Source organism: Heterocephalus glaber, unplaced genomic scaffold, assembly GCF_053883595.1.
Source record: "Heterocephalus glaber isolate CG9 unplaced genomic scaffold, H.glaber_assembly_v1.0 deba00001673, whole genome shotgun sequence".
NCBI lineage: Eukaryota > Metazoa > Chordata > Mammalia > Rodentia > Bathyergidae > Heterocephalus > Heterocephalus glaber.
The window spans coordinates 18,527,709-18,540,407 of record NW_028258410.1 but is presented as its reverse complement, the minus strand read 5'-3'; the positions used below and the strand labels follow the sequence as shown (position 1 = coordinate 18,540,407).

The window sequence follows — 12,699 nt, the reverse complement described above, 5'->3', positions numbered from 1 at the left end:
GCAGGGCTCACCTGGCCCAGGAGCTGGAGCGAGGACGCAGGGTCTCCAGGCAGCACCTCCACAGCTGTGTCCCTCGTGGGACCTGAGGCCGCAGTCCCCCTCCAGGACCCTTCTCTCCTCTGTCCAGCTGGAGCCGCATGCGGGAGGCTCATCCCATGGGGTGGAGGAGGGGACCAGATAGCGGCCACCTCCCCACTGTCCCTCAGAGCACTGGCCACCGTCCCAGCCTTCAGCCCCGACTCAGGACGGGGTGGCTTTGCTCCCCGCTGGCTAAGTGAGTGGCCACTGCCGGCCCCTGGGGTCTTTGCTTGGCTGCACCTGAGCACTATGAATGAATGGAGTAAACACTTAAACGTGAAGGTGCCCAGCGAGAGCGGTGCCCGTGTTCATGGCTCCCTGGGGTAACAGGTGGCCAAGGGCCCTGTTCCTGAAAGGCCACCCTCGCAGGAGCCCTTTCCATGAGGCGAGGGTTCCGGTCCCCGCCTCCCCCTCTTGTCCCTGCAGCTGCCCTCTGCAGCTCCCTGCCCACACCCCTTTCCCCTGAGCCAGCCTCTCCCCGTGACCTGCCTTGGCCTGGCTGCAGCCCTGAGACAGTCCCCCCTTGTGTCTCTGGGACACCAGCAGCCTCTCTGTCCTAAGGTCCAGCACAGTGAGCGCCAGATGCACATCTGCTCAGGACGAGTCACCTGGGCCCGGCCACACCCCAGGCTCACCCCAAGGCACAAGGGGCCAGGCTGAGGTGTGGCCCGGCTGGTGGGGGTGGGGCCGGCCGGACGTGGGGAACAGCAAGGCCGAAAGCAGCAGGCCCAGTGTCCCGACTGCACTGGTATTGGCTGAGGGGTGGGGGAAGTTCAGGGGCAGAGGAGTATGGGCAGAACAACCCGAAAAACAGAGGTGGGAAGACATGAGTTCTCACCAGGAGAGGCTGTGTGACCAGGGCCGGTTTCCTTGCCTCTCTGAGCTCTGGCTTATGGAGAGACCCCAGGGGCAGCCTTCTGTGCAGATCCCTGGTAGGTGGCTGATGTGATGCCTAAACCCCAGCAGGTCAGCCTGGAGCAGAGGCAAAAATCACAGACTCTGGGGCCAGACTGACCTCTTGTTTGGGTGCTGGTGACCCCGGGCAAGTCACTTCTCTATTTGGATCCCAGAGGAAAAGTCATGACAAGCCCGGTTCCAGACAAGCCTTCACCAAATTTTCTGAGAAAAAAGAAATCCACTTACTGAACAGATATTTATTGAACACTTCCTGTGAGTCAGAGCTGGGGACACAGTAGGTGTTAGATGGTCAGAGGTCTCTGCCCCATGGAGTTCACACTTTCATAGAGCAAGCTGTCAATAAACAAGATAAGTAAGTTGTATATTACATGTGTTGGTGCTATGCAGAGAAAGAAGGCAGAAAAGGGAGAGGGGGTTGAAACAGGCTGGTGGGGGCCAGCCTTAGTGAGCAGGTGACATCTGAGCCATGATCTGCAGGAGGTGAGGGATGGTCCTGGAATGAACGGCAAGTGCAAAGACCCTGCAGCAGATGTGCAAAAGGCTTGTCTGGGGTGCATCTGGAAATGCCGGTGTGGTGGGGCCAGAGTGAGTGAGGGAGAGGGAGGCAGGGTTGTGGAGATGACGGTGCCCGGAACTTGCGTGCTGTTACAAGGATTTTGGCTTTTGTTTTGTAGGATGTGGGAGCCATGGAGGGTTCTGAGCAGAAGAGGGATGTGGCCTGACTAGGTTTTCTTGGGACCCCTCTGGCTGAGTACCCCTAGGCCAGGAGATGCCATAGCAGGAGCACCGAGCCTGCAGGGGAGGCGGCTGTGACAGTTGGCTTTTGGTGATCTTGTTCCTCCCTTGCTGTAAAGCCTTCATGGCTCTCTGTCACCACCAGACAATCCCAAGTTCCTTAGCACGCCGTTCAGGGCCCCAGTTATTACCCTCAGGCCCTGAGCTGAGCTAGAGTTGGAAAAGTGAGGGCGAGAAGGAGACCCCCGGCACCCCCGCCCCCATCTCTACCTGATGACAGGTCCAGGGGCCTCCACAGGCCTGCTGTGTGACCTTGGGTAGGTCACATGCCACCTCTGGGCTTTGCAAAGTCAGCAGATGAGGACCTCCATGCAGTGCCTTGTGCATTTGGGGGCCATGCATCTGGGGGCTGTGGCTGCACAGCTTTGCCCACATATGCCAGGCCAGCATGGAGCAGCCCTGAGCAGATGCCAGTGATATCTTGGGAAAAGGACGTCCTCAGCTGGGCACTGCCATTTGGTCACCCTGGCGTTACCTGAGTACCCACTGCATCTCTCCATCTGGCTCTGAGCAAAGACCAGACAGCCTGGTTCAAATCAGACTCTGCCATTCCCCAGCTGCACGATCAGGACAAGTTACTTGACCTCTCTGGGCCTGTTTCATTGGCTGTGAAAGGGGAGAGTAGCAGTGCTGCCTCCGGGGTGTGAGGGAATCAGCGGTTCGTGAGGCCAGCTGTTATCATCACCGTTAGTGGCCTGCCTTGTGGCCCCGGGTGTCCCTTCCCAGCCTGGGCCTGGGTTTCCTCCTCTGTGAGATGGGCCAATCATACACCATCTTGGGAAAGTGGCTGTCAGGATGACACGTGTCTGATGCATGTCAACAGCCCGGAGCAGGACACCAGCTCTGTGATTTTGTTTTCAAGATTTCAGATGCAGAATTTACTTCATTCAAAACCAACCACTCATCAGTGATCTATGAACAGTCCAAAGAAATCTTTGTGATTCTTCTAGTCAAACAAACGCCCTTTAGGTTTAATCTAACACAGTAAATTAATGAGATGAGGGAGAAAATGCCAGGCCTCCGGACAGTCGCTGCAACCAGAGCGCCTGTCTATTGTTTTGTTTTTTGAGATAGGGTTTTGCTCTGTAGCCCAGACTGGCCTTGAACTCACTGTGGAGCCCAGACGGGCTTCAAACTTGCAGCAATCCTCCTGCCTCAACCTCCCGAGGGCTGGGATGACAGGCGTGTGCCACCACGCCAGGCTGGAGCATGTGTCCTTCTAATGAAGAGTGGAGGATGAGCAACATGAGCGTTCTTGGGAGGTTGTGACAGCGTCTGGGGTAACTTCCCTTCCCTCTTCAGAGCTTGGACTCTTCTCTAACTGCAACAGCTCCCTGTCTGCCTGGCTCGCCCAGGGATTATGTTTTGGCTCAAACCCATCACGGCTACTATTTATTAAATGCCTCCTGTATGCAAAGTAATGTTTGTATCTCCCCTCCCTGTCCACCTCCTTCCCTCCCAGCTAGGAAACCGGTGCTGCCGTTTCTGCTTCCCGGGAGAGGACAGCGGGCAGGGCTGGGACGCTGCCCGGGGGACAAGGAAGTGGGGGCTGGGCGGGCCGGGCGGCTGTGATGTCAGAGCCCGGCCACAGGCGGCCGCCAGCCCACGGCTAGTGGTGCCCTCCCAGCGGCTGGCCTGGCCCAATTCCTCCCCAAGCCCCTCCCCTCATGCCCCCTTAACCCCTTCCCGGCCTCTCTTTCCCAGACAGCCATCCCTCGGGCCTGGCCTTGCCCACAAGATTCCCAGATTTCACAACTGGGGCTGGCGCTGAATCACGTACAGTAAGTCCAGGGAGAGAAACTCCCGGCTGCCTGGCGTCCCCACACAGGATGCCTGCCAAGCCCGCCCTCCCTCGATGGGCCCAGGGGCAGCCAGGGATTGTCCCTCTGGGCTGCTGACCGGCTGGGAGGCGCGGGGCAGGATGCACGGCCTCTCTGGGCTGTGCCAGGAGTTTGAGGGAGGCTGGTTTCTAGAAGCCCTGAGGCTCTGGTGTGCTGGGTGCAGGTCAGGGATGGAGGTGGTCCCGTGTCAGTCATGGCTGCCATCAAATGCTGGTGACCTGGAAGAGTGCCTAACTGTAACTCTAAGCCTTGGTGTCCTGGTCTGGAAAGTGGGGTAGTCCTGGGGCTGAGCTCCTGGAGTCACGGCAAGAACAAAGCAAAGGCCTGAGCGGAGCTCAGCACAGGGAGTGGCTGGTGCGTGACATCGGTCTGATGTCACTCTGAGGACCCTGGAGAGATCGGCCAGGCCTCCAATGCTGTCTCTCCTGGGACACCCGGCCCTGTGATGAGGATGACTCTTATCTTTGAAAAACGACTTCATTACATCAGCAAACATTTATCGAGCACCACTGTGTTCCAGCCGTGCTACTGGGTCCCGGAGACACAGCAGTGAACAAAACATTTTGCATGGAGCTTGCATTCTATTTGAGGGAATTGGGAATTTAAGGTCATTTTCCTGGGTGGTCAGGGATCTGCAGGACACACCTTGTGGGGCTGGGGTGATTGAGGGAGCCGGGTGCCACTCCCAGGACTCCTGGACAAACAGGGGAGGCCCCTGGGCACCTGAGTCAGGATGGGGCTCTGAGTGGAGGAGCTTCCTGCAGAGAGCCTTCAAGGGAGGGGCTGGATGTGGCCTCACAGCTGTGCTGAGGCCACCTGGGGAAGGCTGTCTCTTCCCACATGCGAGCCCAGGCCTGGGAGCTGCGGCTCACAGAGGACACCTTGTTCCCCAGGGCCCCGGAGGGCCAGGGGCCTTGTGCCCAGGCTGCAGCAGGGACTCTGGGCTCTGACTCACTCCCCAAGGTGGGGGGACCCAGAGGGCTGTGGGTGAGGTGGGATGGGGAAGCCCAGGGCGTCTGGGTAAGGTCTCCCTGCCTCTCACAGCTATGGACTTCCATGTGTGCGCCCCTGGTCTATCAGATGGGCACGTGCCGCCTACTGGAGGGACTGGAAGGGGAGGGGGCTCTGGGCTCAAGGTCCACCCTCAGCCCTGGAGGAGACCTCTGGGGAGCAGGCCTTGTGTTCCCAGCTGGACTGAGAGGTCAGGGGTGCATGTATGTGCACGTGCACAAGTGTGTGGGGAGCAGTGGGAGTCAAGGCTCAGGAGCTGCAGGTCCGGGCCACAGGCCATGGTGGCTCCCAAGGGCAGTTGGAGCCCTTGGCTTAAGCAGTGGCCCCCAAGGATGACCTAAAAATCATTTATTTTTTTCTATAGAAAAAGCCCTCTTCACCATTTTCCTTCAGGCTGTGGAGGCCAGGACAGCTGACAGTGAGGGTGGCTGTGTCACTCATGGCTTCACAGGGGCGCAGTCCGCGAGATGAGGCGGCCAGACCAGTGTCTACAGCACAGGTGAGTGAGAACCAGCCACAGCGTCTGGGACAGGCCAGGTCCTGAGCCCCATCCTACAGCGAAGCAGTGGAGGCCGGAGGGTGGGGCATGCTGCCCAGGCCCATCAGCAAGGAGTGGCAGAGCCAGGATTTGTAATTTAATTTGAGACAGGGTTTGGATAAATTGCCCAAGCTGGCCTTGAACTTGTGATCCTCCTGTCTCAGCGTCCTAAGAAGCTGGGATTGCAGATGTGCACTGCCATGCTTGGCTCAGAATGGGGATTTGAACCTGGGCCTGTGTGGTTTCTGCATACTCACACCTTGCCAGCTCTCACATAGTGCTGGGGGTCTTGAGGCCGGTTTGGGGGTCAAAGAGAGATATTCAAGCCATGTTAGACCCCACCTCCACTCTCAGTCTGGGGAAGGACTGGCCTAAGGTTGAACCGGACGCAGAGGTATCTCCAGCTGGGACCCCTGCCCCCTGGCCCGAAGGGGTAATTACCTGCCTGGTTAATGGCACCCACTTCCGGTACCTTTCATCAGGGTCTGCAGCTGCCAGGCAGTAATTAACCCTCACAGCACCCTCTGAAGTCTACACTCGAGGGAGACATATCATTAAATCCATTTTAAGGTAGGTAAACTGAGGCAGAGCCCACTGTGGCCTGGGAGCCTGTTGTTCCCTGTGACTCAGCAGCTAACTAACCTCTGCTTTCTTCCCACAGGAAGCAGCGGCTGGCTGGTGCCCTTCACCCTAGTCGGAGCTCGGGTCAGATCTTGGAAGGCCCTGGGGCCCCGCTCCCCACCTCCTGCTTCCCAGAGGCACGGGGCAGGATTCCAAGCCAATGGAAGGGCTAGAGTCCTGGGACAAGTCCCTGCCCTCCTCTGGGCCTCAGTTTCCTCCTTGATAATGTGAGGCCGCTATGCCCACCTTGTGATTTTGTCCCCAGCATAAAGCACAGCACCTGCCTATGACCTGCCTCCTCTCCCTCTCCTCGCTTAGCATCACTGGGCTCCTTACTGTTCCTTGAACTCACCAAGCCCCTTCATATCTCGGGCCTCTGTACGTGCAGTGCCATCTGCCTGGAATGTCCTGCCTTCCTGTCTCCCCAGGGCTGGTACCTTCTCATCTTTCTGGGCTTAAACATCACCCCCTCAGCCTAGAGAGCACCCCACCACCCCTCACTCTGCTTTCCTCTTCCTAATGAAGGGATGGAGGCATCTCACTCTTTTTCTTCTTTGTGCCGTTCTTAGCTCCACAGGCAGAGACTTCATCTGTCTGATTCATAGTGTGTTCCAGAGCTCAGCACAGTGTCCAGTATACAGTAGGTGCTTAAGAAACAACGGCTTCCCCTGCTTCCTTCTTTGCTAGCTCCAAGTCAGCTGGGAGCTGTTTTCCACCTCTCTTGTCCCTCCTTCCCCCTTGAGGACAAAGCAGGTACTGGACATGGGTTACTTGAAGGACTCAGGTAGTTTGAAATCTGAGGACGTGAGGCTCACAGTGTCCCCAGGCAGTGGGTAGGCGGGGACTCCAGAGGCCTCCAGTGCAGACGCCCTGTCCTTGCTGCCCTGCCCTCCTTCTCCTCGGGTCTGTGGGCTTGCTCTAGGCAGGTCTCCAGAGCCATCCCCACGCCCACACATCTGTCAGCACCCTTGGGGGAAAGAATCTGGAAAGGGGAGGGAGAAGAAGAAAAGAAAGCAGGGTGCAAGGGGGTGGGTTCAACACCTGTGTAAATAATTTGTCATCTTAAGAGGCATCGAGTACACTCACCTTTAGTGCCCGGTCCTTGGGCTTGTTTTCCTTGGCAAGGCCCCCACAGGAGTGGAATTTCGGCCAAAGGGACCCAATTGTCATCTTCTAAGCATGTTCCCAGGCCAGGGGCTGGGAAAGGCTCTGGCTGATTCTTCACTTCCGTCCCCAGAAGTACCGGAAGGTTCCTGGGATTTAGGACCAGCCTCCAGCTTTGGAAGCCGTCCCAGAATTCTGGAATGCTGGAATTTAAACAGCCTCCAGCCCATTTTGCAGAGGAGGAGCATGAGGCCCAGAGGGGGAAGGGGTTGGCCTGTGGTCACATGACATGTGAGGTCAGCTAGTTTGCTGGTGTAAGGGGACATTGTGGACCCCTCCATTTCCTACTGGCGAACCTCCTCTTCCACATTCCAGTCCTTGAGGTTTGGGGGGATGCCCCAGGCCTCCTGTCTCATAGGGTGCACTTGTTCTGCTGTAGTGACTGGTCCAGGGATGGTCATGTGACTAAGCTTGCCCAATGAGATTCTACCCTGGGACTTTGGTGCTGGGATGTGTTTGAGAAGGAGATGCAATTTCTCATCAGATTGACAGTGAGCAAGGGAAAAGCTACCTGAGAGACCAGCTCAGAGCTGGAGACGGTCTGAACTCCTGGATCCAGCCATACCTGAGATCACACATTCTTGGCCTCCCTAGTTTCATAAGCCACTATATTTCCTGTTTTTGGTGGGAAAGAGTTTGGCTGGTTTTCTGTCACTTGCACACAGAAGTTTCTGACTGATACATAGGGGAGGGAAAGGGGAGAGTTTGCAGGGAGAGGAACTAGGCTGACAGGGAACACAAAGCAACCATTTCCAGGGAGGCGTTATGAAGCAGGGAGAAGAGGAAGAATTTAAGAGTTTGTCAGGTGGCCGAGGTGGGAGAAAGGACATGGAACCACAGCGTGAAGGCTTGGAAGGGTGACTGGGCGGCAGGCTGTGTCCCAGACTTGTGCAGGGTGACAGAGGACACTGGGGAGAAGGGCACTGACTCCACCACTCCCCGACAGCTGCAGCTCAGTGAGGCTCCTCTGCATCTGGAGCTGAGCCTGTCCTAACCCCCACCCTGGCCAAGGCCTCAGCGTGCCATCCTGGACCCCTAGATGTGCTCCTGATTCGGTCCTGGGCACCATGAGTACCACACAGAATCACTTCAGGGTCCCCCAACACCGTGAGATCAGACTGGGTCCTGCAGCAGGAGTCATTCCTGCGGCAAATCTACAGCCTTCGGAACACTGCTAAACCCCGCTGTGTAAAGAGCAGACCCAGGCTTGGTCCCCTTGGGTGTGCCCGGCTGATTTCCAGCACCCCGCACGGATCTGCAGGAGGAGTGCAGAGCTGGAATCCACAGGCAAAGGACAGAGCCGCCTCCCCCAGCCCCCAATCTCTGGGCCCCGCCTCCGGAACCCCCTCACACCCATGGGTTGCACGCTTTCAGTCTTTCTCTCTGATCTGTTTTCTGTTGCTATAAATGTGCTTTTCCAGAGTGACACCTGTGGGAATCCCAGGGTGTCAAGCCTGGTTTCTCCTCCATGTGAGGCTTTTGAGAGGGGTGCACACAGCTGTGTGTGTCACTAGATGGTTCTTTTTTCATTGCCACATAGTACTCCATTGTATGGATGGGCCACAGGGTGTGTATCCAGTTCCTGGCTAAAGGATATTTGGGGTGTTTTCAGTTTTGTTTTGGTTTTTTTTGCAATTATGAATGAAGGCATCAGAAACATTTGTAAACTGTTTCACTGCAGAACTGTTTCTCCTAGCTGCCTCTATAATGCTTTCAACCCCTTAGGCAGTGTGTATAAATTTCCTCCCTGACACTGGCGTTCCTAGGCTTTTGCTTTTTTTCTTTTTAATTTCATCCATTCAAATAGGTGTGCAAAGCTGGGTGTGGTGGTGCACACTTGTAATCCCAGCACTGGGAAGGCTGAGGCTGAAGAATTGGGAGTTCAAGTCCAGACTGGGCTACATAGGGAGACCCTGGCTCAAGAAACAAATCACATAGGTAGATAGTGGTATCTCACTGTGGTTTTCATTTATACTTTCCTAAGGACTAATGATATTGATCATCTTTTTATGTGATGATGATGATGATGATGATTATTGTTATTATTTTAATGTGGTGGCTGTTCAATCTTCTTCCTGTTAAAGAAACTGGCTTCAGCTGGTGTGGTGGCACGTACTTGTGATCCCAACACATTTGGAAGCTGAGGCAGAAAGATTCTAAGTTCAAGCCCAGCTTAGGCCATTTAGTGATTTAAGGAGACAATGTCTCACAATAAAAATTTTTTTTTTTTTTTACAATAAAAAATTTTTTAAAAAGGCTGGGAGTGTAACTCACTGTGAAAGCCCTGGTTTCAATCTTTAGAACCGCAAACCAAACAAACAAAAAATCAAAAATGGATTATTATTAATAGATTTGGACAGTTCTTTATATATTCTGGATATTAGTCAGCCCTTTGTAAAAAATGTGATTTGCGAATATTTTCTCCCAGTCTGTGGCTTATCATTTTATTCTTGTAACAGGTAGGCTTTAATAACATGGTTTTGTTTTCATTGTAATTATTTTTTCTGGTTCACAGTGATTGGTGGCATGTGTTCTTTGTTTTTTTAGTTCTAGTGATAACACCAAGTGTTTCCTTTTAAAATAAATTGATTTAAGTAAAAAGTAAGACAATTTGAAGAAAAATATTGGGTAAGTAATAGTAGAAGCAGGAAGCAGGCAGCACAAAAATCATGAAGGGAGTTACTAGAATAGCCACGATGCGGAGAGCTCCAATTTGTTCTGTCAAAGAACGGACCAGCCAGTGTGCTAGGCACCAGGGACATTGCAACAGGCAAGACATGTTCTGCCATTTTGGTTGCAATTTCTCTCCATTGAGCTCCTCTTCATACTTCAGAAGCCAATTCAAATGACTTTTTCCCTGTCCAGAATTCCCTGGTATACTTGTCACACCCTCTTTTCTATCTCTGTGCTATCTTCCTGGGGAGGGGCTGTGTCTGGCAGCCTCTAGTAGGTGTGGCAGAGAGCCTGGTGCACAGGCTCTTGATGAGTGGAAGTCATTAGACAATGCTGAAGGTGAGCGTACCAGTCTGATTGGTTGAAATTGGCAAGGCCCACCTCAATGAAGGCCCAAGGCCCCTTCTGGTTGCCGGCTGGGCTGACCCCATGCAACCCAAGATCCATCCCCCTTGGCCTCTGCCCCCACTGACAAAGACACGAAGAACAAAGCTCTCCCGTAGGCCCCTTTGCTGCTCCTACCCAGTCCTCATGGCCGCCTTCCCCGAGTGGCTCTTTCTCCTCACAAACTCCAGGCGCCTCTTCGCTCCGGCTTCCCCACCTGTGCCTGGCTCTTCCACTTCTCTCCCTCACACCTGCTGCTCCGGTACCCCCAACCCCGTTCCCACCCCTGGCCTTTGCACTTGCTCTTCCCTCCTTCCAGAGCTTTCTTCCCCAGCTCTTCAGGACTGGCTCTTTCCTCCACTCAGCTCCCTCCCCAGCCCTCCTGTCCAAACTCCCCCCCTTCATCTGCCTTTTGTCTCAGCATTTTGTTGATTTCCTCCGCAGCACGGAGCGCCTTCATTTTGCAGCTCCTGTGTGTGTTCACTTATTTTTGTCTGTGTCCCCAGCTAATGTCGCCTCCATGAGGGACTTTGCTCTCTCCCTCTCTAGGTCCCCCACTGCCTGGCACAGTACCCAGCACAGTACCCAGTACTCAGTCAACATTTATTGAGTGAAGGGATGGATAGATGGGCACACGAGCTCTCCTTTCTTGCATGCACGGAGGACAAGGTCAAGTCCATCCGCCCACGGTCAGGCTGGTGGCCCCAGGGCTTGTCCTGCCCAGGATCACATGTTGTCCGTTTCCTGCTCTGGCTCCCGTGCCCAGTCTGGTGCTGAGTGCTGCCCAGGGGTCCCGCCAGGCCTGTATCTTGCCAGCTGCCCTGCTGGAAGTTGTTCCCAGGACCCTGAGCAGCCCTTGGCTGCAGGCTCTCTCTTGGTTCCCCCCGAGTGGACGGGGGAGGTGTCTTGAGGTTTGGTTGTCCTCATACCTTCCTCCCGCCGGCCCCGTCTTTGGAAGAAACACAGAACAGACAGTACCTGGGAACAGTATCTAGCTTGCTTGGTGTCACTCGTGTGACTCTTTCATGAGCAATGGGACCTCCAGAAGCATAGCCCGAGGGGACTCGTCAGAAGGCAAGCGGCCTGGGAGGTGACCCCAGAGCACACAGCAGAGGTGGGGAAGTGAGATCAGCCGGTCCTGAGAAGTAACCTCTGTGTGGTACCAGGGCTCAGTCCTGCTGCAAGCCAGTGGGGGCCCCGCAGCCCAGGGAGCCCAGCACCGCACACGCCAGCTGCCGTCACCGGCACGACGCCCCTGACCCAAGGGTGCCGCACTTCTGGCCGGCACAGGTGTGCGGAGCACTCAGGTGAAGAAGGGCAGAGCAGGCAGCGGAGTCACAGCTGTGTTCACCGGAATGAGGGGCTGCGGCAGGGCCCCACAAGTGCTGCCGATATTGAACTTTCGGGTAAAACTAGGTTCATGTGAATATTTGAAAAGTGAGTTGATTTAAAGAAAGCAGAGGTTACGGTGTACAGGTGGAAGGTGAAGGCGGCAAATGGTGCTAGGTAAGGAGGTCCAAAGCCTTCAACAAGCGAACAGTCCTGCGCCCCTCGCCCTCAGCCTGCAGGGCCTGTACCCCCTGCCGCTGCCTGGCTCCCGGTCCTGGGATGGCCCTGCGGCCAGAGCCCTGCGTGACCTGGTGTCCGCCCTTGACATCTCTGGCCTGTCTGCTCAAAGGTGATGTTACCAAGTCACACTGAAGTGCAAATGCAGGAAAATGGCCAGGGCAATGCTGAAAAAGACCGAAGAGAGAGGATTGGTTTATCCAGGTGCTAAAATATGTAACAAAGGTACAGGAAATAAAACAGTCGCATTGGTGTGGAGAGGGAAACGTACATCAGCGAATCCGAGTCCAGAAAGCATCCTGGGTGTCATGGTTCCCATGGATGCTACAAATGGGAAGGGGTCTGGGCGTGCGGGGGCGGGGTGGACATCACTCAGCAGGGGTTTGCTCCATCACATGGGAGTGGGGTGAAAATTCCAACTGTCTCACTGTTTGCAACTCCCCCTAAATCCACCTGCCACGCCCTGGGAGATAAACTCTCCTGGGCCATGCTCAGCCTGTGTCTGCCCTGGAAGATCGCACGCCTCTGGTGTGAGTTAGACAACGTCACCTCCATCCCCCTTCAGGCCTCCTTGGGCTCTTCTGCTTAACCCCAAGGAATGTCTCCCATGGGGGCCGCCTGGGCTCTGACCCTCTCCTGTCCCTCTCCCGTGGTGAGGCAGGGCAGGCCTCAAGCTCAGGGCCTTCAGCACACAACAGAACCCAGCTCGAATTTCATACAATTCTTCTGTGACCATTGTTTTTAAGGCTACTTTCCATTATAGAAATGAATATATGATGCATATCGAGGCCATACTCTTAAGTGAAATAAATAGGACACACATGTGTAAATACCGAATAGTTTCACTAGTGTGAGAAACTGATAGTGTAAACAAGGGTTAAAGTGATTAAAATGAATGATTGATAATTTGAAATAGGAAAAAATGTCTAAAGACGAAGAAGTGAAGGGAGGGGAAGGGGAAATGAAAAGAGGGAAAGGAAAAACTATGAGAAAAGCAAAAAAAAAAAAATGGAAATGAAATCTATGTAAATAGGTAAGGGCGGAGCGGGTGAAGGGTGCACAGGTAATTGGGAAAAAAAATAAGAACCAAGATATATCATGTACAGGTAC

At 54.6% G+C, this 12,699-nt stretch overlaps 2 pseudogenes across 2 annotated transcripts in view; both read left to right on the top strand.

Annotated features, from left to right (window-relative positions):
* Positions 1-6,092, top strand: part of LOC147822185 (uncharacterized) — a 23,178-nt pseudogene extending 17,086 nt beyond the window's left edge. Inside the window, exons 7-9 of the transcript XR_015446066.1 lie at positions 5,008-5,142; positions 5,664-5,751; positions 5,843-6,092. The product of XR_015446066.1 is annotated as an uncharacterized LOC147822185 (transcript). The remainder of the gene's footprint in view (positions 1-5,007; positions 5,143-5,663; positions 5,752-5,842) is intronic.
* LOC147822184 (uncharacterized) overlaps positions 1-12,699 on the top strand; it is a 14,538-nt pseudogene extending 1,839 nt beyond the window's left edge. Inside the window, exons 2-7 of the transcript XR_015446065.1 lie at positions 3,258-3,572; positions 5,152-5,308; positions 5,690-5,751; positions 5,843-5,939; positions 6,149-6,319; positions 6,895-12,699. The product of XR_015446065.1 is annotated as an uncharacterized LOC147822184 (transcript). The remainder of the gene's footprint in view (positions 1-3,257; positions 3,573-5,151; positions 5,309-5,689; positions 5,752-5,842; positions 5,940-6,148; positions 6,320-6,894) is intronic.